This window comes from Nerophis ophidion, linkage group LG10 (assembly GCF_033978795.1).
Source record: "Nerophis ophidion isolate RoL-2023_Sa linkage group LG10, RoL_Noph_v1.0, whole genome shotgun sequence".
Taxonomy (NCBI): Eukaryota; Metazoa; Chordata; class Actinopteri; order Syngnathiformes; family Syngnathidae; genus Nerophis; species Nerophis ophidion.
In genome coordinates, this window is record NC_084620.1 from 40,522,564 (window position 1) to 40,528,563 (window position 6,000).

The following is a 6,000-nucleotide window of genomic DNA, read 5'->3' on the forward strand; positions in this document are numbered from 1 at the left end:
TGCTAGCTTTCTGAGACTCTTATTTTGTTAGCACAGGTAGGATGAAACAGGTCTTTTATTGTGAAGACAGGAACTGTGCAGTCGGTCTTTAGAGTTTTGACAGTAGGTACGGAGTCTCTAGAAATAAAATGTGTTTCTCTGCGTCCGCCCTGTTAGTGATTTTTTTCCTTAAATATGAGCTCGCAGCGGCCAGCGTCATCTCACAAGATCCTCGGGTGCCGAGAATGTCAAACAACTGACGAAAGTTTAGTCTTGGTATGATTGATGATTGCTAATTTTTATGTATATTTTTTAATGCCTGGCTTGAGATCGACTGACACACCCTCCGAGATCGACCAGTCGATCGCGATCGACGTAATGCCCACCCCTGGTTTACAGCCTTTGTTCTAGTCATTTGTTTTTGTAGCCAAGAATTTGTTCTCCGCCATTGTGTGCGCCCTTTGTTTGCCTTTTGTAGTTTGTTTGTGTTAGTGTTATTAAATCAAGATGTTCTTACATTCACGTCTGGTTCGTCCTAAATATCCTCTGTGTCGAAGAAACAAGCAAAGTCCAAGTCCATGCCTGACAGAAGTTGCCAGCAAAGAAAGTTTCTTCGCAGAAAATTTGGACGAGGTATTCCTTTCCGACCAGGACAAGCAAGAGATCCTCCTGAAGCTCAAAGCAAATGCCCAGCCATTGGAGTGCAAGGACGAAGCGGAGCTATCAGAAGAGGATCTCCCTCCCAATGCTATGGTGGCATGGGGGCAACTTCTGGCTAAGATGACGGACGCAGAAGACCGCTTCCGCCCCCACTCGCAAGCCACCCGGACGTCCTCCTCAGCGCTTTGCCTGTCGCGCGGTGACGTCACACCACCTGGGACGCGAGGGCTCCAGCGGCGGCTCGACGCAGCGCAAGACAATGCGCAGAAGAAGTGCAGGACTTTTCCCCCAGTGTCGACTGCCAGGCTCTTCCCGTACGGCTTCTCCTCCCCGCCCAAGTCACGAATGTTTTTTTTTTCTTCACCCACTCAATGAAAGCCTTAAGAAAAAAGACTTTTGGGACAATTTAAAGGGGAGGATTCTGCCCCCCTCCATAACTCCCTCCGCCCACCCCAAGAGACTGTTCCGGATCGCGGTGAACGCGTCTGGTATCTGCCCCTTGAGGAGGGGGGGCTAGGGCTGGGGGTTGTTCAGATGATGCCAAGCCATACCCGCCAGCTTGCCCGCTACCACCAGTTTTTCAGCCTGCCAAGCCACAGCCGCCAACACGGCCGCCACCACCGGTCTTTCGGCCTGCTAAGCCGCACCCTCCAGCTAGGCCACCACCACCTGCATCACAGCTAGCTGCACCATGGCTAGTGCCTGTCGCTACTCCAACGCTAGCACCTAGTCCCCGGCTAGCACCAAGTCAAAGTCCACGGCTAGCACCAAGTCAAAGTCCAGGGCTAGCACCAAGTCAAAGTCCACAGCTAGCACCAGTCCAAGTCCAAGGCTAGCACCAAGTCCAAGGCTAACACAAAGTCCAAGTCCAGCACAAAGTTCAAGTCCAAGGCTAGCACCAAGTCCAAGGCTAGAACCAAATTCAAGTATAGCACCAATTCCCAGTCCAAGGCTAGCACCAGGTCCAAGTCCAAGGCTAGCACCAAGACCAAGTCCAAGGCTAGCACCAAGTCCACGCCAAGCTCCAGTGTCTGCACAACGTCGGGTGCGAGTGCCTGCACCATGTCAAGCTCCAGTGCTGCCAGTAGCTGCACCATGTCGGGCCCCAGAGACTGCACCACAAGATGTACAAGTGCCTGCACCATGTCGGGTTCCAGTGCCTTCACCACGTTGGGTTCCAGTGCCTGCACCACGCCAAGCTCCAGTGTTGCCAGTAGCTGCTCCACGCCAAGCTCCAGTGCCTGCACCACTCCAGGCCCCAGTGCCTGCACCACGCCAGGTCCCAGTGCCTGCACCACAAGAGGTACCATTGTCTGCACAACGCCAAGTCCCAGTGCCTGCTCCACGTCGGGCCCCAGTGCCTGCACCACTACAGGTACCAGTGCCTGCTCCACGCCAAGCTTCAGTGCCTACACCACGCCAAGCTCCAGCGCCGCCAGTAGCAGCACCACGCCAAGCTTCGCCGCCTGCCACAATGACGACGCGTCCGCCTCCTTGTAGGCCACTTATATGGCTACTACCTGGTCGTTCGCCACGGCAAGGGCGCCAAGCTCCTCGTCGACCACAGATGTGGCCACTATGTGGTCGTCCGCCATGCCAAGGGCGCAGACTTTCTCGTCGGCCACGGATATGGCCCTTCCCGGGTTGCCGACCTCGTCAGGTGTAGCGGGCCTCTACGCATCGCCGCCACCTGACTCTGCCCTGGTGGATTCAGGGACACGTGGTCTGGCGACCCACCGCCATGTCCCCCTCCCGCCCTCCCATGACTCGATCATAGTTTTGTTTTTTGGACATCTGGGAGCTGTCCTTAACGGGGGAAGGGGGGGGGGATTCTGTCATGCCTATGGATCATGTTTTGTTTTTGTCATGTTTGGTCATGTTATGTTTTGTTTATACTCAGTTCTGTCTTTGCACTTCTTGGTTTGTTTTCGTCTCCATGCCAACTCATTGATTTTCACCTTGCCCTCAAGTCACGCCCCTGTCCTCAGCCCTCACACCTGTTAGTAATGATCACAGTTATTATTTAAGCCAGAGTTACCAGGTAGTCGGCCTGCCAACTTCCCACATCACCCATCAACCTTCATGCCTTGCCACGCTGTTTATTATTCTGTCCATGCCACGTAGGTTTTTTTGGTTTGTTACTAATGCCACAGCGCAAGTGTTTTTGTTTCACGTTTATATTTTACATCCTTTGTTCTAGTCATTTGTTTTTTTAGCCAAGTATTTGTTCTCCGCCATTGTGCGCGCCCTTTGTTTGCCTTTTTGTAGTTTGTTACATTCACATCTGGCTCGTCCTAAATATCCTCTGCGACGAAGAAAAAGAAAGTCCAAGTACATGCCTGACAATATATATATATATATATATATATATATATATATATATATATATATATATATATATATATATATATATATATATACACATATATATATATATATATACACACATAAATATAAATATATCGTCAGAGTTTCTGTGGTTTATCCGTTACACAATGCTCAATACCGGGATAGAGCGGAATATATGTTAGGTCAGAAAAAAACATTAAGGGTTTATCATCCCTACAAGCCTGTTTCGCAGGTTTCCCTGCTCGTCAGGGGATTTTATTGAATATCGATCTGATAACAGGTAGTTAAAGGATCGTACATTGGCCATTATTTAATTCCTCGTGTCCAGGGACGTATTTCCTGAGTTTATTTACATAATGTCCATTTTTAAAAAAGGTAAAAACATTTTGTGACAATAAAAAAAATTTAAGTAGTATCAACTAGATATGCTATTTTACTTGGTATCACTACAGTGAATGTCAGGTGTGGCTCCACCCATGGCATTTGTTTGTATTCAGGGGTGCTAGCTTTCTGTTAGCAGTTACCTATTGTATCCTGCTAAGGTGTGTAGTGAAGCATGTTTAGCTATTCCTCGTCCTGCAGGCATGGTACTTGTAAGAAACATATTTTATTTCTCACCATGGAGACGAGGATTAGGGATTTAGAAGTAGCTAAAACGCTGCTGACAGCGGATGGACATTTGCCTTGTCTTGAAGCAACTCTTCCTAAAGGCGTTTCAGTGTTACAGTGTCACATTTATCGTTAGTTTTTAAGCCAAAATGTATCCATTCTCCCTTTTTTGTCTACACACTCTGTCTGCTTGTAAGTACTCTGTGATTTTGCGCTGCCGAACATGCTCCCTTTGCTCGCAAAAGCAGCAATGTCACGACGTGACGACACGCCGCCATGCCTGGTAATCGTTACTTTTCAAACAGAGTATAGTACCGTTTTTGATTCATTAGTACCGCGATACTATACCAGTACCTGTATACCGTAAAACCCTAATAAACATATGTACATACAACATATATTTTAATAATGTATGTTAACATATTAATAATAATAACATTAAATATATTGCATATATATATTTTTTAGGACTGCCAAAATAAAAGAGTTATCTCATGTGATTAATCTTAACAAATATTGCATTAAAACCTCTAATGGCCTTAGTGGTCACATGCGTGGAGAGCACCTTGTAGCTCTTATTTTCAAAATTGTGTACACTACTGAATTGGGGTCTTATGGCCCTTATGTGGACACTTATACTGCTATCTGGTGGTGTAAGAAGAGTATAACATACAATAAAGTTGGAAAAAAATGGATAAAAATTAGAATTAGCATGTCGCTAAACATGAAGTACACATTTGTGTACTTATAGATTAAGTACATCACACAAAAAGATGATTCTTAGTTTATCATTCTAATTAGGGTCCAATAAGACCAAAATTCAAAGACAAAAAAAACAAAACAAAAAAAACATGTAAACAAACTTTATTTTGACCGTATAAGCTCTTTTACAAACGTACTTCAACCGCTAGACTCTTTTGATTGATTGAGTGAAACTTTTATTAGTAGATTGCACAGTGCAGTACAAATTCCGTACAATTGACCACTAAATGGTAACGCCCGAATAAGTTTTTCAACTTGTTTAAGTCGCGGTCCACGTAATCAATTCATGGTAAAAACTCCTTTGTCCCACACACCATCTGACTGTACAATTCCTCTCCTGGGGTGAGGGGGGTACTAGGATGACGGGGGATGTAAAACAATAACAAAACTGAAATAAACTGCAACAGAAAACAGTGCAATTAACAGTGCAATATACTGTACATTCATAACTTGTTATATTTTTATTTTTACTGTTATATTCCTATTGTTGCTTCTTATTTGTATTCTTATTGTAATATTTTCTATATTACAATAAGAATACAAGAATATAAGGATGCGTTTGGACCTGGCATGCCCAAACGCATTGTGAGGGTCTGCTGGGAACGCCTAGCAGAGTCTCCTGTCAGAGAGAGTTTCAATTCCCACCTCCGGAAGAACAAGAACTTTGAACCTGTCATGAGGGAGGTGCTGGACATTGAGTGCGAGTGGACCATGTTCCGCACCTCTATTGTCGAGGCGGCTGACTGGAGCTGTGGCTGCAAGGTGGTTGGTGCCTGTCGTGGCGGTAATCCAAGAACCTGTTGGTGGACACCAGCGGTGAGGGATGCTGTCAAGCTGAAGAAGGAGTACTATCGGGTTCTTTTGGCTCATAGGACTCCGGAGGCAGTGGACAGGTATCGACAGGCCAAGCGGTGTGCAGCTTCAGCGGTCGCCTAGGCAAAAATTTGGACATGGTAGGAGTTCGGGGAAACCATGGAAAACGAATTCCGGACGGCTTCGAAGCGAATCTGGACTACCATCCGACGCCTCAGGAAGGTGAAGCAGTGCACTGTCAACAGCATGTATGGTGCGGGGGGGTTCTGCTGACCTCAACTGTGGATGTTGTGGATAGGTGGAGAGAATACTTCGAAGACCTCCTCAATCCCACCATCACGTCTTCCTATGAAGAAGCAGTCCCTGGGGAATCTGTGGTGGGCTCTCCTATTTCTGGGGCTGAGGTTGCTGAGGTAGTTAAAAACCTCCTCGGTGGCAAGGCCCCGGGGGTAAATGAGATCCATCCGGAGTTCCTTAAGACTCTGGATGCGGTGGGGCTGTCATGGTTGACAAGACTCTGCAACATCGCGTGGACATCGGGGGTAGTACCTCTGGATTGGCAGACCGGGGTGGTGGTTCCTCTCTTTAAGAAGGGGAACGGGAGGGTGTGTTCCAACTATCGTGGGATCACACTCCTCAGCCTTCCTGATAAAGTCTATTCAGGTATACTAGAGAGGAGGCTACACCGGATAGTCGAACTTTGGATTCAGGGGGAACAGTGTGGTTTTAGTCCTGGTCGTGGAGCTGTGGATCAGCTCTATCCTCTCGGCAGGATCCCTGAGGGTGCATGGGAGTTTGCCCAACCAGTCTACATGTGGTTTCTGGACT